Below are 27,259 nucleotides of genomic sequence, written 5' to 3'. Positions count from 1 at the left end.
GTTTATTATCGTTCAAATAACATAATTCAAGGTGATATCATTATTTAGATAGCATATACATTATAGCCAATAATTTGTTTATCTATTATACAACAAAGGGTTCATACATTACCCCTGAGATCTCTTCAGGCTCCTAATTTTTCCTGTATCCCAGGTGCAGTCAGTGCAATTCATACTGTTTGTTTGGTCATTCTAGTAAGGGTGCTATGTGTAGCATTTTAAAAACAGTAAATCATTATCATATTAAATTTGAGAGTAAATTTTGTAGATTTTTGTAAATATTTTGTAGAATTTTAAGATTGGTTTACGGCACAAAGGGATATTTGTTTACAGCACAAAACAGGAAGAGGGCGCCGTTCTTCCAGCGCAAAGAGAGCTAAAACTTTCAGAGTTTCTCACAATCGCAGATGGGCGGAGGAGTGAAAGGCCAATGGAAAAATCGCTTCCAACATGTTAATCCTCTTCAGTAAAGTCAAAGAGAAAACCTTTGACCTTGGGAAATTTTCCCTATAGGAAATGTGGTCTCCATTTTGAGAAACACTAGCACAACAACACCACTGGCTGATAGAGACTACCAATCGTCTCGACCATGGTCTCATTTGTTTATGGTAATTATACCAAGGTATCACAATTGATTTGACAATGATAGCTTATATTAATGTTTCAAAATGATTCATGCAGCACCTTAAAGTAAGGCATCCATATACAATAGTTTGGTCATTGGTTACACTTGGAACTTTAAACCACCACCCCCCTTTGCTGAGCAGTTTGGTTTTAGATTTAGTAAACATTTCTCTGAGGCAGAACTGCTTCTGAAGAGAATGTTAGCTAACTTGCAAACATTAAAAGAGGAACTCTTTAAAATAAAATGTATACATGGCAATGACAGAAATGTAAACATAATAGTTTTTTAGAAAAGTCTGGTGGTGATCCAATCAGTCTTGTTATCCCATGTTTTATGACAAGCATTTCTCCAGACCACCATCGTTTGAGCTGGAGGTGTTGCTATGCAAAATTACAGACTAGCTTACCTAGATTGCTATAGTCCAGTATGGCTAGTTTGAACTGTCAGCTAGCTAACCTTGATAACTTAGCATGGCTATATTTTAGACTTTGTATTTTTCAGTTCGTAGCAAGAGCACTAGGCTTCATAATATTAGCTACCTCCTCATTGCCCTTGGGCTTCAGTTTCCACCCATTCACATTTGACTCAGCCAGTGAGACTCCACCTTCAGAGAAGCTGCCTCTGAGAAATATTTGTATACCTAAAACTCCAATCTGCCCTTGCTAAACCACCACCAGAATACCTGAAGCTAAGGGCATGCTTTCTTAAGAGTTGGAAACAGGGCAATATAAGTACGTGCTTCTCTCTATGGAGTGGTTTTATGCACACTGTAAAGCTGTCATTTATGTCTGTACATACAGTGTCCTCACCATGTCGCCCGGCTCTGTAAAAGCCATGTATGGGAAACATAACCAGGCGACAGCGCATGCAAGCACTTATGGATATTTCTCTTTACATTCATCATTTTTACATGTACTCACTGGAATCCGCGGGCTGTCAAAAAGACATATTGGTTTTCATCTTCATATTGAAATACCGAGGGAGGGAGGAACAGTTGTCCTGCCGCTAGTATTATATCATTTCTGTTGTTAAGGTATAAAGTTACACCGCAGCCATAACACTAAGGCAACACAGAGAATCACCCATCCCCGCAGACACATGCGCACACACACACACACGCACATGCACACACACACACACACACACACACACACACACAAACACATACACACAAACACATACACCTAGGCCAAGTGGGAAGCTTGAGCCAAGAGGTTCTTGCTATGATTTGGCCTTGTTAAGCTGTTGACCCTGAAGAGAGAGAATTACCTCTGTCAGGAGGCAGGCAGTGCGCATGTGTGTGTGTATGTGTGTGTGTGTGTGTTATATGAGTGTGTATGTGTCTGGCAGGGTGAAGGTGGTGATGGAGGGGGGTTGCAGCTTTGAGTTAAGGGCTCTATCAGGGGACAAACTTCTCTCGCACCACAAAGCCACATGATCCATCTCCCTTTTTAGCTGGTGTCAGGACCATTTTGTGTGATGATGATTTGATGGTTGGGCACCGGGCCTCCTTCTCCCCCACTCAGATGATAGTCAGAGCTGGGACCACTGAGCTGGGCTCCAGCCATCAGAAAACAGCCATGTGTCCCTTCGCTGTGGGAACACACTGAGAATCCCTTTCCAATCCCATTCATATATCCTATTTGGCTTTATAACTTCATACCCAGAGACTGTTATCTTTGATTGAAAAGAAACTGAAACTACCACAAGTGAGTGTCAGTAGTACTCGGTGATGTAGTGATGAATACAAAGGTAGGTAAACCACTGTAGTTGGTGATCATCGTAAGCAAACAGCCACCAATATAAATAAAAATCAATTATATCAATTTATCAATTATATACAATTTATGCTCCCCCCCCCTCAAAATACTCTTAATCAGTTTCATGCTCTAAATTTCTGTCATAAAGATTTATTTCAGCCTAAAAAGGTAAATTGAGTTTAGGGGTGGTTTACCCTCCACTACACCTTGCTGTTATGAGCATAAATTTTGTACATGTACGTTATTGCACAATTACATGTAGCTTTTAAACAGTGGTTTTATTTGTCAGTGTGGTGTGTTTGTGATAGGCTGTGTAATAGTGTAATAACTCTGTCCCCTGTAAGACGGCCAGGGAGACTGTGTGTAAATGAGACGGTTCTGCTACATTAGCTTCATAACACCATAATCCTTTCTCCATAAACCATTACATGCGCCGCAACATTTCTGATTTATGGGGGGTGGAGAATCAATGGGAAAAAATTAATGCTCGCAAAACGTCCCAGGGACAATATTGAGCAGATTTTAATTGTGATTTCGTTCGAGTGGCTGTTAGCCAGATGATGAATGGGTGCTAACCTTCCACTTTGGCGAGCACTGGAGAGAGTCTTTAATATGACAATTAAGTGTCTGTCTTTTAGATTTTATTGTATCTTTCTCTCTCTATCTTGTGGGCTACTCTGCGCTCCCCCCTCCTCTTCACCTCCCACCCACTCTCCTCTTTGCCTTTCTATCTCTCTCTCTTCAGATCACTTCATCTGTACAGTGCAGCTTTTGCGCAGATTAAATTGAGACTCCAGTTTTCTCCATCTCAGAGCACTTACTTATGTTTTATGACACACACTAAATCAATTTTATGTCATTATTGATTTTTTTCCCTCCTCTTATTACCCTCTTGCTTAAATCGACACAAACCATTTTGCCTTTTGCTCCCTGGTTCTCCCCACTCTTGTCTTCTGGTGACCTTATGTGTACATCCAAGACAGAGAATACCATCTAGGAGGGGGAAAGAGTTTGTGTGTGTGTGTGTGTGTGTATGTGTGTGTAGGTGTGCATGTGTTTGTGTTGAGGCATAAAATGAAGTGGTTCCCTCTCACACAGTTGGGCAGTGCAGAGACCAGCATACAATGAAAAAGGTATGACCAGAAGGTGGCAGGTTAAACTTGGCAATGTCAGTAGTCACATCTTCATTTGCATTGAAGGATTCAAACACACACCTTCTGGCTTCTGTAATATAAGTAGGCAGTAAAACACACAGATTTTGTTGAGTTGCTTATGTCTTCTCCTAGAACTAAACCTGACTGAATAAAGGTTTCAGCAATTGTAGTGAAGGTGATTCACATCAACCATACACCCTCATATATGGCCCCCAGAGGGGGAAAAACCCACAATGTTGTCTGAAAATACTTTAATAGACAATAATTGTCTTCATGAGTTGTTTTCATTAAGATGTTCAAGTAGAAGAAAACATGGTTTGGAGGGATGTTTTTTTTTGTTTTTGTATTTTTAATTTCACCTTCATCATTAAAAGAGTGACAACGCCACTGGCACAATGCATGCAGTCTCTTTTGACTGTGTATTTATTCACAAGTGTCTCTGCAAACTGAGCCAACGAAACTGAAGGCCAATATTTCAATGATTGTGTGAAGCATTAAAGGATGTAACCGAATAGATATAACTAAATGGGGGGAAAAACATAATTGAATGTAATCACCAAATAAAGAGCAATTCAGAGCATGCAACAATTATTGCCATACGAGATGTGTGCATCGAAAAACATTGTCAGAAGCTCTGATTCTTTTATGAGCAACTCAATTGTGGTTGTGCTTCCATTACAATTAAGTTATGCATTTCAAATGTGTAGTATCCAGTGAGAACTAACTGGTAAGTACAGGGGGTTAAATGCAATAAGAGCTGGCTTGATCTCAATCAATTTGTCCCTGTCTGTTGGCTGGGGCCCAGGCTGCGCTGTGTCCCGGTCCCCAGCGTTGGCTCCATCAGGACTCCCAGCAAAGAGCTAAGCAGCGGCATCAATGTGACCATTTAGAGTGTGATCCGAGCAGATGCAGTTGGAAGGTCAGGCCATTGTGCCGCCCTCCTCCCTCTTGCCTTTCACTTCACCCTCTAGGACGCCGTCCACATCAAAGTTGTTATTGAGGCCCCCCAATCGGAAACCCCGGTTTGGCAGGGAAGCGAGGTCTTGAGGAAAAGAATGAGGGCCTTGACCCAACATGGGCGACTAAATCAGCCCGCCCACGGCCAAGGGGAAGATTAATACTCATCCACCTGGCATTAACATGCGTCTCGTATCCGGATTGGGTCTAGATCTGATGTAGCCGGATTATATTTACACCCGCCATTAAAATGCGTCTCCGGTGTACACATTGGAATCCCAGTTCTCTTTCCGCAGAATGCCACGCACGTCACTTCCTCTGGTAATATTTATGTCCTTTAAAATTGACAGTAAACACCTGAGCTTCTTGACAACTGTTTGTTTTGTTTGTTTTCTGGTTGGATCCATGTGCAAAAGTACATAGTCACGAAGTAAGTGCGGATTGTGTTGGAAGTAACTTTGTAAGCATTGCTTTGTAAGAGTGCTCAGATTACTTTTTTGCGATAACATGTTCGTTTTTCAATTCTTGTAATCCATTGTTAGTTAAAAAAATGTTTAAAACGTTTTAAAATTAGAATGTTATTTTTCATTTTTCATTTTCATTTTCATCTTTCATTTTTATTAGCACAAATGAAAAAAAACCTGTTGGAAAAAGTGCAAATCTTCTCACACAGACAAGAAAAAATGCAAAGTATGTTTGATATAAATGAGATTGGCTTCCTGTTTTAAAAACAGACCAATAGTCTTGCATTGCATTTTAAAATAATGATGACAGAACACAACACAAGCCATGTTGCTACAGCATGTTTTTGAAGTGGGGAATGCAGAAATACTGTAACAAGTTACTTTTAATAAAGAGTAACTTTGTAGCATAACAAGTTACTTTTTAAGGTAAGTTTTGGTGGTTGGATCTTCAATGGGTCTTGGGTGCATTTACATCAGGATTTAATACATTTTTTATACATTTGTTCTGATTACAATTCGATCACCCAGGATGCATGTTGATGCTGCGTAAAGGAGGTCATAGCTTGCTCTTGGGTGCATGCGCAGATTTTCTAGTTTCCCATCTGAAAAGAAACAGGATGCTACATCACTTCACTCTTCAATAGTGCCGGAAAGAGAGAGAGAGAGAGAGAGAGAGGGAAAGTGAGAAGGAGCAAGGGAGGAGAGGGAGGCAGATTGAGCAGGAGGTCGCTGATGGTGGGATGTATGTATTTTTTCTTTCTCTCTCCCTCTCTCTCTCTGTCTTCAGCTCATGTGGACAGCTTTTCAAATTATGATGTGGATTGACGTGCAGCAGCTGTCCCCTCTCCTGGGTCCTGTCCGTCACCTCCCCGGTCACTGCTGACAGCACTATGATGGATTAGGAATTGTCATCCAGGACGCTTGTCACTTGTTTACAAGTCGGCCATCCCTCATCTCTCACCACAGGCCTTATAATCTGGCCGACACCCCCACCCACCCGCCACCAGACACGCTATACAAGACAACACCATACATTACAACAGCTTTCTTTTTTTCTTCTCCCCAACCTTTCTCTCTCTCTCTCTCCCTCTCTCTTCCCTCTCTCCCTCCTACATCCCTGGGCTGAACACAGTCAACACATTTAATGCATTAATATATGTGTTGTGTTCGCCAATCTCCCAGGAACTGGGGCGATGTCTTCTCCTGTCAACCTCTACCCCAGAGAACTGACTGGGCTTTATACAAACATCCCAGGGGGGGAGGAGGGAGGGAGGGAGGCTCGGGTGTAACCTGCATTCTGTTATTTGAACAATGGGAGCTTTTAAACCTGTATTCAGGTTGCCAAAAACTATGGCAGCTAATCATGGAGTTATAATCCCTATTCATATAATTCCTAAATGATAATTAGTGATGCGATGGTGAATGAAAAGGTGGCTAATCTATAACATCCAGTCGCTGATCATCATGAGGCAGGCAACCACAAATCTAAAAAGAATATCAATAATGTTTGCGGAAAAGCATTAATTTATGCTTTTTCCGTTAAATGACCCTATGCTCATATAACTAACATAAATTTGATATGACTTATGATGATGTATACTATAAATTTACCTCATAAAAATGTATGTCAGCAGTAAAAAGGTGGATAAACTGAGTATAAGTGGGTTTACCTACTACATTCCTTAATACAATGAAAAGAAACATTTAGATTTTGTGGATGAATAGCAGACATTCCGCTTTTATGGCCACTTATTTGTTCATGTTATGTGCATCGAGTTTAATTGCATTCACAGTTTGAAGCAGAAGCAGTGGAATCATAAGCGCAGGATTTGAAACTGACCCGAGGATGTCAAGGTTACAGGTCAGACGCGTCGAGGGAGAGAAAGCCCTTACACAGCTGACTTTGATCTCTCTCTCCAGCATCTCTCGGTCTGTGGCCTGTTGTGGGAGCGAGTGAGTTTATGCTCCCTCTGCAGGCATAGCCCAGGCTGTAAGACAAGCTAACCAGCCTGGCTTCTCTAGCTGTTGGACTCATCCCTGCCAGCTGTGATCATGTAGAGCGGATGAGCGGCTGCCATCTACCCGGTACTGCTGAGACCTTCCCAGTGCTCCCAGTGCGGCCCTTGAGAGAGGCCATAATCTTCTCCTATCAGCCTTAATGGTTCCCTCCGTGGACGCCGAGATGGCAGGGCTGGGAGAGGGGGCGGCGCGCTGAATCCTACCGCAAGCATATTGTCATTAAATTAAAATTTTCCGAACACTCCCTTGCTCGTGGCATAACCGCCGCCGAGAGAGCGATCATAATTGGCTCTGAAAACATGCGTAATTGCCTTCAGCTGGTGTTCTTTTACAGTTGACATTGTTCGGGCGACGGCGGGCCGATCGGTGATTTGAATATGCAGCTTGTTTCACAACGGCGGCCGTAATTGAAATATGGTACGTGTGAGTGGAAGATTACATTAAGGCTCCTAGATAATCACCTGACAGGGGAGTCATTGAGTCGACAATCTGCCGCCGTGTTTTTTTCGGAGAGCGGGGCGGCGTGAGCGGGCCGAGGGAGGGAAAGTGAGTGTGGGGGGGGGGGCATCAGGCAGGAGGAAAAAAAAAACAAAAACACAGCTCTTGGCTCACTTATTCAGAGTAGCTCTGGATTGCCAGCCTGGCATTCCTGGGCTCTTTCTATCACCACATTTATCCCCCCCTCCCTCCCTTCTTCCCTCCCTCCCTCCCTCCCTCCTCTCTATCTTCTCTTAGTCGCTCGCCCCGCCACTGCTTTGAGTAGACCACTTCCCCTTTAAGAGCTAACAGATGGCTATCCATTGGTGTTGCATTTTATCTTCATATTCATTCATATTCATATTCCTCTTTCACGGCTGATGGATAAGTACCTCTGTTCTCCACTCTAATACAAAAAAGACTGTACACATTTGATTTTCGGATGATTATTGTTGGGGAAAAAAATTATTATAGTAAAAGACAATTGAAATACATGTACTGTAGATGCTTTGCACTTTATAAACACCTGTAAGGCAAAAGAAAGCAAGTGTGTTATTGTAGCATCTCCTGCTTCAACTCGCTTCAATTAATATTTTTATTTTTTCTGAAACTTCTTCCTCGTAGCATTTTTTTTCTCCACATTCCTTTCACTTCCTCACCCTAATAGACAGCGAGAAGGGAAGTGTTATTTCACAAGTATTTCAAAACCACTGAGTGCCAGTGAAGGCGCTTGTGAATGAATGATGGGATGGAAAAAAAAAGTGAGAGAGAATGAAAAGAGAAAGAGATGCACACACTCATCCTCCTCCCATGCACAGTGTCGACTATCGGCACTGTTGCTGTTGTTGTTATTGCTGAGGTAAAAACCTTGCAGGTGCCTCCTCTCTTTAATCTACTTCTCCCCTCACCATTATCTTACATTTGGGTATAAACACACAGACTGTGCAACCCAATAATATGCAATTAAAAACAAAGATCATTAAAAAGTTATTGGTGTCTGCCTAATTACTATAACTTTACCCCCCTTATAATGAGCGTGCATGGGTATTGATTGGAAGCAAATCTCCCTTTCCTCTTGGAAAAAAGCAGGTAGTTACTTTGTGTTAAATCATTAATATAGTAATGATTTTTCCAGAACACTCTCAATTAAGACCAGAGCAGAAAATGACCCAGGGGAGTTGAAGCTCACGCTCTTAAAAGTGTGATGTTCCAAATATATCCTGGCTGCTCTCACCAGAGAATATGGGCTGGGCCGAGCCGTGTTTCTGAATAATTTACAATAGAGCTTGTTGATTAGGATGTGTGTAAATGTTAAAAGTGTGTGCCTCTAATGTAATACAGAATGTACTAATATACTGCACTGTATATGCATTGTGTGAATAGGTAGTGATGCAGTGGTAACTAAGAAGGTGTGTAAACTATGACCTCCAGATGGTGATCATCATAAGGCAAAGATCCACCAGTATAAACAAAAATAATTTATATATATTTATATGTATATATATATAAAAAAATAACAGTAATACATTTTTCTCCTTAAAAGGAAAAACATCATTCCAGTCATGTAGTGGTAAATAAAAAGGTGTTTAAACTGTGACCTCCAGGCGGTGAGGACAAGGCCAAACAACCATCAATATAAACAAAAGTCAATTATAACACCAATTCATACTTTATTTCCTCGATGTACAGTATGCATTTATATCAGAAAGATTCATTTATATCAGAAAGATTCATTTATATCAGAAAGATTCATGTCAGCTGAAGAAAAAAGTGGATAATCTGTATTCCGCAAATAAAAAGACGGGTAAAGCTATAGCGGCCCTCTTTACCTATAATACGGTTGTAGAGTTGTAGATATGAAGAATTTCTCTGTCTGTCTGCATTCATGATGGGATCGTTGTCAAGTTGATTGTTGTTGTCTTTGAAATTCAAATCCTGCTTGCCCCCATCACCCCTACCCTCCCCCCCAAAATGTTTCAACAATTAGATCATTTGTTCGTCTATTATCTCAACACCTGCAAGAAAATCTGTCTCAATTTTCCCCTCTGCTTCTGATCTCGTCTCCCTCCCGTCTTTCGTCTGTGGCACCGCCGCCGAGACGTGAGTTCGGCCCCCGAGCGGCTTCTGTCTCCGTCGGGAGGCCTCCGGGCACTGCCGTCCCACCATGCATTGTGCCTATGCCAAGTGCCCATGCCAGTTCGCACCCCTATAGCGCCAAATTCTTGTCGTGACCCCCTCTTTTCTTTTCTTTGCGCTTTTCCAAGGCCCCATGGTACCAAACACACACTAGGGCTCAAGTAGGGATATACACACACACACAAAAAAAAAACATGTGAGCGCTCTCTCTGTCCCTCCCTCTCTCTCTCTCTCTCCCTCCCTCTCTCTCTCCCTCTCTCTCCCTCCCTCTCTCTCTCCCTCGCTCTCCCTCCTTTCACTCAGACCCATAATATTCACTTAGTGAGGAGCAGGAGGGGTTGGAACAAAGAGACCTTTGGCTTGGGCAGGGATTCGTTATAGTCTCCATAACCACAATTTACAGCAGGTTCCTTTTGAAATGCTTGACATTTCCTTCCCACTCCTTAGATATAGTCGGCGGGTACAGTGCGTCATCTTTGTTTGACTTTATCGCACGTAAAAAAGCCATTTTCGCTCGGTTTAATGTCATCGCCTAGGTAACCAGCAGGTTTTTGGCAACAACGCAGAAACGGCAAATTTGTCAATGGAATGTATGAAGCTTCAGTATAAATCTATCTAACCCCTCTGGGCCCCATTCAGGAGATAATATTTCATATGCATATGAGAATTTTTGGTGTATTACTTTCTCACACATTTTACAGCCAGTGACAGATTGGAGTGAGGCTCCGGAGGGTCGAGAGGAGGGGAGGGAGTGAGGGCAAGGGGCTGGAGAAAAGCAGGGGGGGGGGGGTACGTATGGATGGATAAGGAAATTTGAGCTCTGCTTTTACGGTAGGTAATTAAAGCCACTAGGGGCGCTGCTCCTGTGAGTCAATGCTGTACACCAGCGGTGCCTAAAGTCCCCATGAAATGAACTCCCACACGTTTACTTCCTGGAAAACACAGTGTCTTTCATGGTGACCTCAGGCTGCACTAGAAGGTGTAAATATACATTTCTAACCAATAAAACCATCAGACTTTTGAACAGTGCACCCTCTGCACCCCTCCCATCAAATAAAACTGGCTTTCTCTCCCTGACTCATATTCCATTGGTTTAGACTTTTGAATGCTCCCTCTCTGCGTTACGTCCCACCCCAACATCCTGTTTCAACAGGAAATGCATCAAGTTCAGGAAGTAAAGATGCCATTTCATGGGGGCTTTAATCTGGGGTCTGGGGACCTCCAGGGGTCCTTGATGGGGTTCCAGGGGGTCTGCACCAAAATCTCCCCACAGACAACAATTCAATACTAAATCATCACCAACAAAAATCTTCCCATATGGGTTCCTGACAAAATCTTATCAAATGGAGGTCTGTGACCCCGAACGATTTTCTATTTGGGGGTGCGTGACATGGAAATGTTTGAGAACGTCTGCTGTACATATCATAGCTGAATAACAGTGTGTCACAGCATGGCATTTCTGCTCATGTGACATTATCAAAATGTTCATATGACAGCAGCAATTATGAATTCTGAGGAGACGACACCGGAAAACATGTTGCACTTCCACTCTCGCTGACATGACCTTTCACTATACCCCCCTCTCTCATTTTTTCTATTCATAGCGGCGTCCGTGTCTTCCCCGCTTCCATACCAACTCAAATTCCATTGGGTGGATGTTTGGTCGTGGAAAGCTTGCGAACGTTGCCGCCGTGCCGCTGTTATTTATCGACCGCTGACAGGGCCATGAATTCCGGGGCCAAAGTGAAACTCATATAGTTATCAAAAGCATAAAATTCCTATCACTTTAGGTGTCAGAGCAGAGACAAGAAAATGAAACAGGTACTCATAAAGGCAGCGGGCGCCGTAAATCAGCCGGAGGGGCCCGAGCAAGGAGACGCTTGATTAAATAAGGGGAATTAGGTATTTTTGCAAAAGCGGGAAATAACATTGATCTATGCCCCTGTCAGTGCCGAGGCTTGACACTATTGTGTATTGTTTATTTATTTCTCTTGTGTATTTTTAGTAGATCAATCTCTCTCTCTCTGTCTGCGTGGCATGAGTGAACAAAAACCAGATGAGGTGCCTGCCTTGACTGCTGTGTGCTCTACTGCTGTAACTTGGCGCTGGCTTATCCAGGATCAGGATTTGGCTTCTCTGGTTTCCTCAGCAATTGACTCACCAACCATATCCTCCAGCTATGTTTATCAGAACATATCTCAAAAAAGACAAAAGGCCTACCAATTTCTCCCATGACACTATTGCACCATGGCAAGAAGCAACTTCAGGTCAGTTAGGGATGAGGGACTTAACCTCTTTATACCTGGATGCTATCAAACTTCTTCATGATGCACAGCATTTGAGAAAATCATTATCTACCAATCACGTCTGTTCTTTAAAAATATATGCACAATTATCTTCTCATAATGAGGAAGAAGAACTATTTGTCAAGCACTGTGTCATTTTGAATGTTGTACCTGGAAATCAGTTTTGTTAAAGTACGACAGATGAGATTTATCTACTCAGAGACTTGAGATAACTTATAACAAATGGTCAAATGGTGCTAATTCTTAAGTACGACCTATGTCAAATGACACTCCTTACTGAGAATAAATTTTGCAAAGCAGCATATCCCTGTTTCAGATTTTCGTCCCTTAATGTATGATTTCAGTGACGCCACCCCTGCTATGATTTGGAGGTGTCTGCACGCCTGATGGGATCGGTGAACTCTGGGGAGTGGGGTGATGACCTCCCACCCCATCCATCACCCGCTGATGGACATGGGAAGCGGGTCCCTGACAGGTGGAGGGGAGGGGGGGGGGGGGGGGTGCTCAAAAAATGGGGGTTAGGGATAGGACTGGAGAGGGATCTGGTGGATCTGCTGCATGGCGGAGAGGGGAGAAAAGTGTGGGAGGGGCCAGAATTGAGGTCAGGGATGTATGATGGGGGTAATAGATGGACCGGAGCTAGATTGGTTAAGAGTTCGCATGGGGGACAAAGATGGATTATCTCAGTTTTTTACGTAATCTTGCATCTCTTATGTATGTTAGAGCATGTGTGACAAACAAAACAACAAAAAAACACGACATCACTTTGTCAACATCTTTCTTTTTTTCCATCTGTGACAACTTGATCTGACTTTACAGTTTTTGCTGTTTCCATTTCACTGTCATATTTTCACATGAAAAGTACAGGACATCACTATTTTCTGTACAGTTATTCAGCTGACATTTGTGAAAGAGCAACCCAGTCCGATACAAATGATGAATCTGGTAATCAGGAGCCGTGTCACTCTATTCTCCGAGTCTTGCTGAGGTGTAATGAGTCTCCGAGGGCCACTTGTTCCTCACACCCATTGAAACGAGGGCCGACGTCATCAATCTTTCGGAGCGGGCGAAGTTGGAGAAGTCGACTCGTGTCTGTCGGTGTTCTCCTCTGTTGATTTTCTTCTGGGGATCTCAGTGGAAACCCCACGTTCCCATTACACACCAAGAGAGAGCGAGAGTGGGGTGTGGTTGCAAGCTGTGTGGACAATGAGAACCAAACCTCCAACTGACATGACCGGCATTGAGTGACACCACGCCGCGAAGCAAGCCTGCAGACAGGCAGGCAGGCCGGCCAGCACGCACACACACACACACACACACACACACACACACACACAAATGTTAGTGTGAAATGGGTTCAGTGACACTTGACCCCGGCGAGCCAAACGCCTGTCAACACAGTATACCATCTTTTTGTGCATGACTGTGTGATCATATGTTTTCCTCCGTCTGACCTAAATGCAGTCATGTCTAGACACTTCTTTCTTTCTGCTGCTGCATGGTTATAATGTGCACCTCTTGTCAAAAGTTTCGTTTTTCAGGAAGTTAAACAAGACTCCTTCCCCTCTCCTGTCAGACAGTAGCTTCATGCTTGGCATAGTGAAACCAGGAACAGGCCAGGAGTGAGCGGATGAGTTCACTCTCACTCATAAATCAGTGGTTTCACTGTTTATTCTTTATTCTTTATTAGGACCTCCATTAGCGGAAGCTTCAGTGACTTCCTAGTCTTCCCGGGGTCCACAAAAAACAACACAGTTGACATCATAAGACAGATAGACAGTATAACATGATAAAGATTCATAGACAGTGATTATTAACAAGTTTAAGGTTGCATTTTTGATACTGTCTGGGTTGTTGTTGATTTCCTTTTTTTAACTTTGGTGTTTTGTTGTTTTTGCATATGTATTGTTTACCAAAACTGATGTATTTGCATACCATGATGCAAATCAGGAGGCGATCTTGTCTTAATGCCCAGATCAGATTATATCTTATTCTGTAAATAAGGCTGAGCTATTGTTTTAACATGGAAGACAACAGGGATTGACACAGATACTGTATGTTATAATCTTCAGGAAGATTTAGTCTGACTGATCCTGTTGTTTCCAAGAAATATCTGGATTTCTTCTGTTCATCAAAATATTTATTGACTGTATATGCCTTCACCGTGTATGTGGGCGTGCGATTTGTTGCTACCAGGCTATGGTTTGTGCATTAAACCCGAGGACACACACACACATACATGTTATGTGCGGGTCTGGTGAAACAACAAGCTGCCCTTGCTTGTCTTCTGCTGGCCGGGGCCTCAGTGGGATGGGCAGTTTGTGAAATGACAGGACATGCCAACAAATTGCATCACTTCTGCCTCTGTGGCTGAGGACAATGGGCCACCATATGCCGATGTGGGGAAATGAATGGAGCTCATTTGTGCTGGCACCCTGAGCCCCCGGCCCCCCCGACCCTGCTGGGGCCTCCGTGGCACCGAGGCCGACACAGACAGACGAGCCCACCCTCCGCCACGCCGCCTCGCTGCCGTCCACCACCACATCCCACAAGCCAGCTCCAAACACAGAGATGATGGGATCAGTCGTCTGGTGAATAGATATGAATAAAGAAAAAAAAAAGAGATGAGACAGTTTACTTGAAGTGATGCTCATAAGGCAGCATAAGGACATTTTACCTACATTGTAAGTGCATTATTATAGTCAGAGCAAGATATAATAAACACATTGTACAACAAATGTAGGGGCTTGAATAGTTTATGCTGCAACTGTGTAATAGTGTATCATATTAAATTGAATGTAATTTTCAATTATATTGTAAGAAAAGTTTAGATCTGCTTCTAATGGTCTCGTAATCTACTTGTTATTCATCACAACGCACTTCAAGTAAAGTGTTACCATTATATTTTCTCTCTTTTTTTCATCGAATGTGAGCACAGTGTCCTTCTACGTCTGCCTGTAAAAGAAGCCCTGTATGCAAGTTTGTGTTTATCTGTGTCTTTATATGTGTATGCATGTGTGTGTGTGCGTGTGTGTGTGTGTGTGTGTGTGTGTGTGTGTATGCAGGCCTGGGATGATAGCAGATGATTAAGGAGTGGCTGCTCTGTTGACATGAGATACTAATGAGGATGAAATGAGAAGGTCAGGGCTCGTCTCCAGGAGGGGAACCCCCCACCCCCCTCCCTCCCCACGCCCCCTCGTTGCGACCCCCCCCTCCCCTTTCCAACCCGCCTCCCTCCTCAGGATGGACGGCTAATCCTCCTCTTAATCGGCACCGACTGCCACCACACACACACAAACACGCACACACACGTATACACTGAGGCGCCTCTGATCAGGCACTCTGCATCTTCATAATGGAGGTAATTAGCAGCTGAACAAGGCTAGCTCAGCATTATGATTAGCACCTCTTTTTGAGCCCACTCTAGATCTGACCAGCTTGGCCTCCGCTGTCACTCCAGTCTGTTCTCCACTGGCATTGATAAGTATTACACAGTAGAGCTGATGCTCTAGTCTAAGCTGTCTCGTAAGATGAAGGTGGCATTCATATTTGAAAACTACCACAAATGAAAGCCACAACAACTTGCAGTAATTATTCTTAGTATGCAGGCACATGCAGTAATGTCAGAGTAATCTTTTCGTCCACACAATAGAATAAACACACGTCTTAATCAGGAGTGCGACATTTTATGTGTGTAGGCTATAGTGCCTAAACTTCTGAATTAAATTAGGTCATTTAAACATTACTGCATGTCTTTCCCCATTGGGAATGTGACTCTAGTGAGTAAGCATTTGACAGACAGCGATGTGTAGGAGGCAGCCAAGTTCAACATCAACCCAAACAAGCACAATATTTTCACATTGTAATATTATAGCACGGTAAAAATTCATATTAAAACAGCTTTGGAAACAGGTTTGAACAGATATCAGAAAGATATTTATGTCCTGATTTCACAAAGCGATGCAGGTAGCAGCTATGGACAACTATAGACTCCTCAACTTTCATTTTGCTGCTGTATGTATGTGCTGTATGTATGTTTCAACGTCATATCAACATCTATTCAACATCTAAATGTTTGCTGGGTACACTTGTGACAGTTTTCTCTTTAGCGTGAGGACTCATGATAGAGTGCCACAAAAGCTAAATATAACAGTTGGCAGTTATTACCAAAAATAAGAACTTCTGCAATGACTGAACTCAGACTGACTTCATTCTGACCCTGTAGAGATGGAAAGCCCAGACGCAGGTAGGAGCGATCGCCAGCCAGCGATGCAGCAAAGAGACCTGTGTGAGTGCTGGTGAGCTCTTATTAATGGAGGTGTGAGGGTCTCTATCAGCATAGTGAACTGCTGACCCCAACAAGGGGAAGGAAGTGCCCTGCCAGCTGCACGCCATTTTTCATCTCCCTGATAGACCTCAAAAGAGAGAGAGAGAGGGAGAGAGAGAGAGAGAGAGAGAGAGAGAGAGAGAGAGAGAGAGAGAGAAGAGACGGCTCCAATAATAAAAAGAAGTTGGTCCTGTGAAGTGTGGTGAAGTGTTGGATGGAGGCCTCCTAAGCCGTGACCCCTGCGATTTTAAAGAGCGTCCGCCTCACCTCGTTAATCAAAGGCTGATGCGTATCACAGTGACCCCCACACCCCCTACCCCCCAACCCAGCCGGGTCCCCGTCACACTTTGTCATTTTTCACAGGGGGACTCATGGAAAGATAAGGATCCCCAGGTTGACACCCAGATCAAGAGACGAAATGCTGGGAAAGATGAGGTGTGTGTGTGTGTGTGTGTGAGTGAGTGGACTACCAGGGTCAAGATCCTGGTTAATATCAAGATAGGTCATCTCTGTAGTCATGAGATAATACACACATAATACACAAAATGCTTTATATCAGCACTCATTATCTTATGAATGTTTGTGAGTAGTTCTCTATCAGAGATTTTCCCATGGAGGTATCTGATCGATAACTGGCCATAAACATCCACAAGATTTTTGCAGTTCATTACAAATTATGAACTAAAATGTTTTATGAGTGCTGATATAATTCATCAGTAAGCATTATATGTTAGCATTGTCATGAGGGATTATGATATGGTAGTCTTCAGCCCTATTCACATTGAAAAATATTACCTGGGGATGTCCAGTGATTTGTAATAATTGAGGAGATTGTTGTTGAATCTACAATTTCTTTAATTTGTAAAGTAAAAATTCCTGCACAAATTACCTACCGTATTTCAGTAAGATCCCCAGATAATACTAACCACGTATAAATCGAACTCTGAGTAATTTCAGTTGTAATTTGTTTTTGGTGTGCAAATTCTTTTTTGTTTCTTCCTCTGATCTTCTTTCTTCTTCCCGTCATGAAAAACAGAGGCAGTAGTGTAATCTATAGAGGAAGGTTTCGAATGCATTTTCAGTGAAAGTTTTGCTTTGCTAAATCAGGAAATGACTAATCTGTGGCATCAGTGAGTTCAGACAATTTTATCCCTCGAAATGCAATGCAATGCTGGGGAGTAATTCATTACATGAGTCTCCACATGATACTAGTCTTGGGCTTTAGAAAGTGTTACCCAAGTTTTTAGTTCCTCCCTTTGCCAGTCACACACTGACAGAATTTTAAAACACAATCCAAATACATTCAAACTTCATAAACATGTATGAAGTCTTGCTTCAATCCAGTGAGATTACTCTAGCTCTGTTTGATCAAGAGAGAGAGAAAGAGAGAGAGAGAGAGAGTAGGAGAGAGAGAGAGAGGGAGAGGAAAAATGAGCCTGCCAGTGGTTAATTGAGCATACAGATTCCTAATGTGTCAGGCGGTGGCCTCGCAGATGAGGGATGGCACTTTTTTACGATGCATCTTCCTTTGTTTCCTCTTTAAGGCTAATGAAGTCGGCCTTCCAGTCGCCGCCTGGGCCGGACGCTCAGACACCAGAGACACTCTCACATCCCCATTCACAAAGTCTAACAGCGAGTCATCATCTTCAACCCCCCCCCGGACACCCCACTAGACAAACACACACACACACATGCAGAGACATAAAGACACACACCGGGTTAATATGCAGGCATGCAATCACACATATGTGAGTGTACACACATACACAAACACACACAAATTGAGTTATGAGCTGGACGTTTGTGATAAACTCACGCTTTGGGCTCATGTTTACAGCATATTCATTATCAAAGCCGCGGACCTGTTTATTTTTACTGTCTCAAAACAGCAAGCATCCATTATCCAAAGATTTTTTTTTTTTTTTGTCTCTCGCTCGTCTTTTTTTCCCTCTATGCCTTCAGGTCACTCACTAATGAGCTTAACACTGAGGAAACGTGGAAGCGATTAGGCGAGGCTTGGCTGTTTGAACAACGGGGTGATGATATTGTACCTTATGATTACATCCATTTATATTAAGAGAAAAAGGGTGTGAGAGTGAGAGCGGGAGAGAGGAAGGGAAGCGACAGTGTTTGTAGCACCGCTCCCGCTATGTGAGGCTGGGTGAGTTCACATGGGTTTTCCTGTGTAAGCTCAACTAGTGAATGATGATCGCATTTGTCGGTGACCTCGCACTCCCTCCTTATCCTTGTTCTGCTCTAGCAAGGTGGCCCTAAACCTCCTTCAGCTCCTCTTTCTCTTCGCTGTGGCAGCTCAGGCCAAGTGGTTTCTGGTCACCCAAACATGTTCAAGGTGCTCCATGACCATATGTTTGCTCATTGGGGAGCGGAGCAGGGAAGGGCTGGACTCTGTGACCTTCACCCAGGTTGAGCACTGAATACTCCAGGCTCTGCTTGCTTGGGTTCATGCCAGGTGAACATAGTGGTGAAGCATCCCAACCATGCAACCACAGCCCAGCGAGCATCTGACGGGCAGCGACGCGCAGGAGGTGCAGAATGAGAGTGTGAAGGTGAGAAAATGTCAAGTTTTCAGGAGCTACAGTAAGAGAAGCCACATTGTTTTCAGCTTGATGATTGTTGCAGTGTTGAGTTTTGAAAGGGTTTCATCAGCACTAAGGGCGGTGGTGGGATTTTCTCAACCTGCAGAGGATTATGCAAGCCTTCAGTTGAAGTTAAAACATGAAAAAGTTGGAGTAACAAGGTTTTCACTTTGCACTACAGCAATATGCTCACACATGAAAAGTGCCTTCTTCCCATCTGTGCTCCATCCTCTACCAGCAAGCATTTGACGGACAGCGACATGCAGGAGTCAAGTTTGAGCATAAAATTTTCACCCTATGATATTATGAATTTAAAATTCAAACAAAAACAGCTTTAGAAACTGTTTTGAACTGATATCAGAAAGATATTTAGATCCTGATTTCACAAAGCGATGCAGGTAGCGATGCACGACTACAGACATCACGTCAACTTTCATTTCGTCTCTATTTTTACACAGGTTTCCAACGTTGGTGCAGGCCGTCATAACATCTATTCAAGGCAAAACGGAAAAAACAGGTACTGTTATGCCAGCCTTAGTACATGCTGTCCGGTACATTTCCTTTAAATCAGCATCCAACTTCCATTTTTCACTTGTTTCCATATAAGAAATCAATTCCCTATTTAGATATATTCAGCTATGACAATTTCTGGCTGCATTGTAGCAGAAACGTCTCGAAGTAACAGTTCCCTGTTTTAGTTCTCTTGGTTTATAGGTAAAAGTGTTGTAGTTTCACAACCAGTTGGTGCCAGGATTATAATAGTTTTGCTATATGAGTGAGTTTTAGTTTCAGTTGACGTTTTAGTATTTCTGAAAGCCAAGGCCACAAGTTTACTGAAATCAGATAGTAAAATAATCAGAAATATAATCTAAAATGATATATGTCCAAATGACCTAATGTATGTGTTCATTGTTAAAAAAAATAAATGTAAGAGGACATTATGAAATCGATTATAGATGGTGGATCTTTTTCATTTTTTTCATCAACTAAATTTAGATTTGACAAAGACAAAATAATTATTGAGAATATGTTTTGATTATTTTTATATTTTATTTCAATTCTATGTAGAAGTTTTCACTTCAGTTAAATTTCATTTTTCCCCCATAGATTTCCCTTCTTTTTAAGTTTTCCAACTGTGTTTTTTTAACCTCTTTTAATACGTACTTTTACTCATAGTTTCAGTTACACTATTAAATACCTGCATGGGTGCAAAATGAACCGCGGAATATGAGTGTGCTGATGATTCAAAATGCCGACATAGCTGAGTCAACAAGGGATCTTTTAAGGAGGGAAAGGGTTGAAGGAAAATGCCGTTCCTCTCCAGATAATTTAAACATGTGTTGGCATTTATCTTGGTGGTCCATGTCCGAACACTAATGACAAACTCTTGTTATTAGTGGACTGAATCAAAGCCAAAGGCATGCCCACCCAAAACTTTAATCCGTTAATGTTCCCCACTCTCTAACTTGATGTTACAAAAAATACAGTAGACGCACATACAAGTTCTTTATATGCATTTACAGGCATGTGTGAACTTCTTTATGCCATTAAATGTCACGTGTCATCTCAAAGTGGTAAATATTGTGTAACACATTTTTGACATATGATTTCTTTTCAGAGTATAAAACCAACCTGATGTCTCTCTCTTTCTCTGTCTCTGTCTCTCTCTCTCTCTCTCCCTCTCTCTCTCTCTCTCTCTCTGTCTCTCTCTCTATCAATCTTCCACTATCCAACTTTATTTTCCTGGGAAGATTAAATATTTCTGCTTGAGAACACCCTTTAAACTATGAAATGACTGCTGTCACTGACACACAGACCCCCCCTGTACACACGCGCACACACACACACACACACACACACATACATACACACAGACACACACACACACACACACACACACACATACCACGCTCCCCTGATTTTGGATGGATAGATGGTTGGGTTTGGGGTGGAGAGCGGGGGGGTTGAAATATATAATCTCCTGAAAAGAATGAGGCCCTCTGGGATTTTCTCAAAGTGGCCCCTCTCTGCACTGGGGTTGGGGTGGTGGTGAGGTGGAGGGGGGGGGGGGGGGTAAAACATGGCCACTCCACACTGTAACCTGAGCCAGCAGGGGGCCAATCTGTCAAATAATTAGCTGTTGCCCGGCACAAAGGTTTTATTTGCAGGAATTTCATCGAGGCAGGATTGAATAATATGTCTGTGTATTGTGTGGGGTCATGGGAACATCATCTCTTACTGGTGGGCCATAAAAGACGGCCAAATGATAATGAGAAAAGGCTCTGGTAATTCAATTCCTCAAGCATTTGTTTCCATCTCTCTCCCCCTCCTCTCAATCTCTCTCTCTCTCTCTCTCCCTCTCTCTCACTCTTTTTCTTGCTCTTCTCTTTTCTCCCTGCTCAGCTAATTGAAGAACTTCATGTTGATGGTGAGGTGGCTTTATTCAGTGTGTAGGGAAAAAATGCTAGTATTCTTTCTATGGCACAAAAAAATATGGAATTTCTTTTGTGCCATAGAAACGGACAAAAAAATATGAAAAAAAAGTGTAATTTTTTTTCATTTAAACATTTCATGTAAACATTAATATTAACATATTATTATTATTATTTGAATATTAATTTAGTGAGAGAACCACAAATATAACTGTCTTTCAAAGTCTGATGTCACATCATGCAATGTATAGTAAACAATCAAACAATAAATAAATAAAAATAACCAAAAGTGCAAATAATAAAACAAGCAATCAAAAATTATAAATCAATAAATACATAAATAGCCTAAATGAATGAAAAAAAAACCCCAACAACATCACAAATAAACAAACAAACAATCAAATGATAATTTGCTAAGGGATCATATCACACGGTTCATATCAAGACCTTTGACATTTTCCGGCATATTGATTGCTAAAACATAAATGAATAGATAACCAGTAAACCGGATCCCAAACCCACCGGCTCAGTTGTCTTTCTGTACATTGACCCCTGACCTCTGAGAGCAGCCAACCAGGAAGTGGATAGTGTTAAAAGGGATTGATTGGTTTGTGGTCTATAGATGATTGTTTATATCATTCCATACTGGAGGTTTGACCTCTGGCGACCCCTCTGTGGACCAATCCGCTGAGAGCCATGACCTGCATCCATTTGCAACAGCGCTAATTAGCTTTGACGGGCCTGGGTTGCGTTGGGTTGTAAAATGAGGCCCTGCAGTGCCCTGATTGAAGAAATACGCAGCTCGGCTCCTCCGCTTCATGCCTACCATTTCCTACCCGCCGAATGTCAAACACATTAAACTTAATGTACCAGCAAATCTTACTCAATTATTTGTATGTTGTTGAGTTGTAATGTGTGTGTGTGTGTGTGTGTGTGGTGTGTGTGTGTGCGCGAGTATGTTTATGTGTGTGCCTCTGTCTCTAAATGGTGTTCATATGTCAGTGTATGTACAGCCGTCTGAGCACACTCAAGCATGCTGGTGTTTACATGTAAGAAGGGGATAAAGAGAGAGCGAGAGAGAGGAAGGGAGAGAGAAAGACAGACAGAGAGAGAGAGAGAGAGAGAGAGAGAGAGAGAGATATGTTTGCCATTTCAGTGGTATGTCCATGTGGGATGAGGTTACACATCCTGCGACACATTGCAGAGGGATGAGGAAACTTGCTTTTAAGTAAAATAATTGGATTATTGCATCCTGTGATCTCGCTAATTATAATGAAAGCAAGCTTACAATTTTCCAGTCATTATTCTATGCCGATTCTGTTCCTCTCTAATAAGGAGGAGCGCTGAAGCAAAACAAAATGCTATGACTCCATTTCCTGCCTGTGCCTTAGAGCTATTCAGAGATGAGGGACATACACACCCTCCAAATATCACCCCCGATACCCCACATAAAACATCAGACCATCCAACCTACACACACCACCCAAAATTATAAACACAGGCCTGTGTATGTGGGCAAATCGCTCCCATATACAGCAGAGCATGTGGAGTTTCAACGTAAAATTAAAGATTACCCGAACACCTTACTTAGCATATCTAAGCATTTTTCCTCAGAGCCACAAAATTGCACCAAACAGCTCAAGTAGTAGGTTTCTGGTATTGATGTAAAAGTGGGTAAACTACAACCTCTAGTCATCATTATAAGGAATCATAAACAACCATCAAAATGAGCAAACAGAATTTTTCAGAAAAGCATTAGTTTATCCTTTTTCCCTTAAAAGACCCTATTTTAACACATCTTACATCAGTTTGATGCTACTTACTATAAATGTAGGTAATAACGATTTATATCAGACTAAAACAGGGGGGTGAACTCTATTGTGCAAATTAAAGATGTGTGTACAGTTGAGTTTAGGTGGTTTACCCTTCACCACATCACTGGTTACTGGGCATCAAATAGGCATGAGTCACTCACTGAGCTTCTGACAAATCATTGTATTAAATCTCCTTCCCCCACGGTATCTTTCACTCTCCCCCTCCTCCTCCTCCACGTGCTCACACACACACACACACACACACACACACAAGCACATGCACGTCAGCGCCTCTCAGTATCAGTCACTCATCTCTTCCTGCCATGCCTGTCAGTCTTCCACCAAATTCCCTGGATCACAGTACATCTGACAGTATTTCATCTCGGATTTGGGGATAAGTGAGAGGATTTCAGTTCAAGCTCGGAGCTTAGCATGAAAACGGCGTTCAGTGTGAAAAGCTAAGGGTTTACACGATGTGGGATCCCCCTCCTCCCTCTCCACCCCGCTTTTTTTCCCTATATCGCTCTCTCACTGTTTCCCTCTCTCTCCCTCCCTCTTTGCAGGGTTTTGTTGATTTAGCTGTGAGTGGCTGCCTGACACAACATTGGCTAACTCCTCAAGGAGCTAAATACAGCTAACCCCATTGCATAGTTATTCTATCACAGGAGTCCGGGGGGACCACGAAAAGGATGTATTTTAATTGACCAAAACCCAGGGGCTTCAGTATTACTATAACCACATGGAAGTGGAGACAGCGAGCGGAGGAAAAGAAGGAATGGAGATTAGAAGGAGAGTGGATGCAGAGACATTTGAAATCATAATGCATTTAATCACCAAATCACAAAATCATCAAAACTCTAGGATAAATTAGGCCTTTAAATGATGACTTAACCTAAAAAATTTTATTGAACAATTAAATGAATAAATAAAATGTGCGAAGAAAATAAAATTCCATGGCCATTTTACAGACTGTTTTCCTGTAGCTGTGGTTAGGGAGGAATCTCCATCATATCAGAGGTGGACCACACTGACTGGCCAATATAACATCAACCCAATATATCATATAACGATATAATGATATTCTATATTCTATTCTTTGCACATTTTTAAACTGTATTAAAAACAGTGGAATTCACTATTTACTATTTACTTTATTATTTACAACAATATATTATTTAGTGGCCTGCTGCTGTCCAATTTGCATTTTTAAACATGAATGTATCATTATCAAATTAATTTTGATTAGTGTAAACAAATGAGACCATGATGATTGGTAGCTTCTATATCACGCCAGTGGTATTGTTAGCACTTGTGTTTCTCAAAACTAAGACTGCATTTCCCATAAACCCTGTTGCTTTCTGTCACAAAGATGATGTTGCTCCACCTTCCCTTCCCCTGTGTCTGTCTCTTTACTGGAGAGGACAAACATGTTGGAAGTGATTTTTACATCGGCCTTCCACCATCTCCATCATTGCCAGAAACTCTGAAATCTCTGAAGCTCCGTTTCCACTGGAAGAACAGCGGCCTCTTCCTGTTTTGTGCCTTAAAGGAATGTCTCTTTGTGCCATAAAGCAATACAGCAGATTTCCAGTAAAATCTGACTGGTGGCCCACAATGTAAAATGCAGTGTAGAGGCTGGTAGAGGCTGCTAATCTTCTCAGTGATGGTGTCATTTGTTTACAATAATTATACTAATGTCTCAAAATTTATGTGGTAATGATTTATTTATGTTTAAATTGATGTTAAATTCACCTGTAGTAGTGGCATCTTAAATATCACTACTAGGCAAATGAATGACAGTTCTTGAGATATATCAGCTGACTTTGTGACCGCAGTTCCCATCAGACTGCCTTGGAGTGTGTGTGCTTGTCTGTGTGTGTGTGTGTGTGTGTGTGTGTGTCACACATATTTTGTAGCAGCATACATGTCTCAGAGACTCTAATGACAGGTGAAGGCTTGGTGCCGGTGCCCCCCCACCTCCCACACACACACACACACACACACACACACCTACAAACACACACACACACACACACACACACACACACACACACACAGCATAGGTTAACCCTGGAAATAAAGAAATAAAGGCATAACATGGAGTACCTGAGAGGAATCCTGAATGCCAGTTCCTGGTAGGAAAGATGGATTGCCTGAATTTTCCACCAATCACAAAACAACACATTGGCTGCAGCATTGATTGATGAAGTATTTAAGTCGTCAATCTCACATCACCTGCTTTTCTTCTCTCTCTTTCCCCCAAATGGCTGCAGAAAAGCCCTGCTGTGTCTGCAGATCGGATGAACCGTGGATCACATGAAAACTTCACAGATTTTCACCTTCTCAGATTTTGTGATCATAATAGAGAAGGTTGGTACAGTCGAGTGTTAAGAAAAAAAGAAAAGAAAAAAGAAGATAGATAGAAGACAGGAGAGCTAATCTCTAAGCTTGCATGGTACGTTTGCCACTGCATCTTGTTCACCACACAGAGGAGGAGTAGGGAGTAGGATTACCACATAGTTGGGTTCAAACACAGGTCTGGCATTTTGTGTGTGTGTGTGTGTGTGTGTGTGTGTGTGTGTGTGTGTGCATGCATCTTCCACCATCTGTATTAAAGCAGTGCAACCTATGCATTACCCCCCCCCCCCTTCCAGTACATTACTAATAGGCATCACTGTATATAACTCAGCCCAATATTATTGATTACAAATCATGATTAACAATAATAGTATTGATAAAAATGGAACATTAGCCCTCACCTCTGACCTTATCCGGAGACCTCTTTGTACTCTATGATGTATTCAATATCATAATCATGCTTGAGTACACTTGGTTGAAAAAAGAAAAAAAAACAATTGGACCGCACTCATAACCAGAGAGAAAACATCACACCTGCATGGATTGTGTTGACAGTGCAAACAGACAGCCAGCGTCTTCAGGAGCTCTGCTGAAGAGGCCATTGATCCATCGGTTAACCTATTCTCCTGCATCAGTAAAGCAGCAAACCCTCGGAGGAAAGCAACCCCCCCTCGTCCCATCCATTGTTTCCCTCCACTAATATGATACCCCCCGAAGGTTCTCTGCAGACCTCATTTCTAATCAATGCATGTGGTTGGTGGGATCATCCTGTCTCTGCAAATTAATGACTTCACTTTTTTCTGTGGTTTCATTCCATCGATTTGTTTTATTAGCCCATTGATCCTCATGCCCCCCCCCCCCCCTCAACCAAACCCCCCATCCCCAACCCTCTACTTCCTCTTTGCTTATCAATATGAGAGCTGATGGCATCAATCCTGCAAAATTCCCCTCCCTCCATCAGCCGATGACTTTGGACGAATTGGTGGAATCGGTTAGTGGTGCCAGTGTGTGTGTGTGCCTGTGTGTAGGGGGGATTTCTGACTGGACAGGCCTAACCCCGGTTAACAAGTATGACTGGGATTCATGTTAGATAAAAGCAGAGAAAACATTATACAGAATGCCTGTTAAGAATGTTGATTGCAGCTTCTGTGTACAACATCATTTTACTAGGTGGGTTTGCATCCATGCATTTTTATGTGAATTATGATCAAATTAGAAAAGCTGAATGGAGACGGCAAGATGTGACAAAATTTGCTCAATACCGCAAAAATGTTTTCAGGCTCACTTGAGGTAGAAAGGCTTTTGTCGGTGAAGAAATTCTGCAATAAATAGCTATGGAAATGCATTGAACAAATAAAGTTGTTATGATTGATACATAAATGGTTGAATTACATTGCACAATAGTTCAAAAGTGGCTTTGGACTTTCTGAAATGTCTGTAAAATATCTGTCCACCACAACCTCCCAGAAATATCAAACCAGGTTCTCTTCCTAGTTGTATGGCCATTCATTGGTACATTAGAATATTGCCAAGTCAATTTCTTTGTTTTAGTCTTTGGATGAAAGCATGAAATAATCCTATTTATTCACTTCAACCCAGTTGATGGAAACCTAATTTGCATTTTATTTTTTGTGGCATTTCAGAAATTCTCTTAAAATTCGCTTGATAGTTAGATCAAAACATAGCTACTGAAATAATGTCACAAAGATGCAATGCAACAAAAACACATATGTGATGCATTTCTCAGTGATCATCTTCCCTATGGGTTAAAAATAATAATATTAATAATTCATATACAGGTTGAAGCAATCTTGTTTGATTAGTCTGATACAA

This window comes from Centroberyx affinis, unplaced genomic scaffold, assembly GCF_046629955.1.
Source record: "Centroberyx affinis isolate AG114_WGS23_722 - 3 ecotype Tasmania unplaced genomic scaffold, CSIRO-AGI_Caff_v1 ptg000997l_1, whole genome shotgun sequence".
Taxonomy (NCBI): Eukaryota; Metazoa; Chordata; class Actinopteri; order Beryciformes; family Berycidae; genus Centroberyx; species Centroberyx affinis.
Note: the sequence above shows the minus strand (reverse complement) of the source record.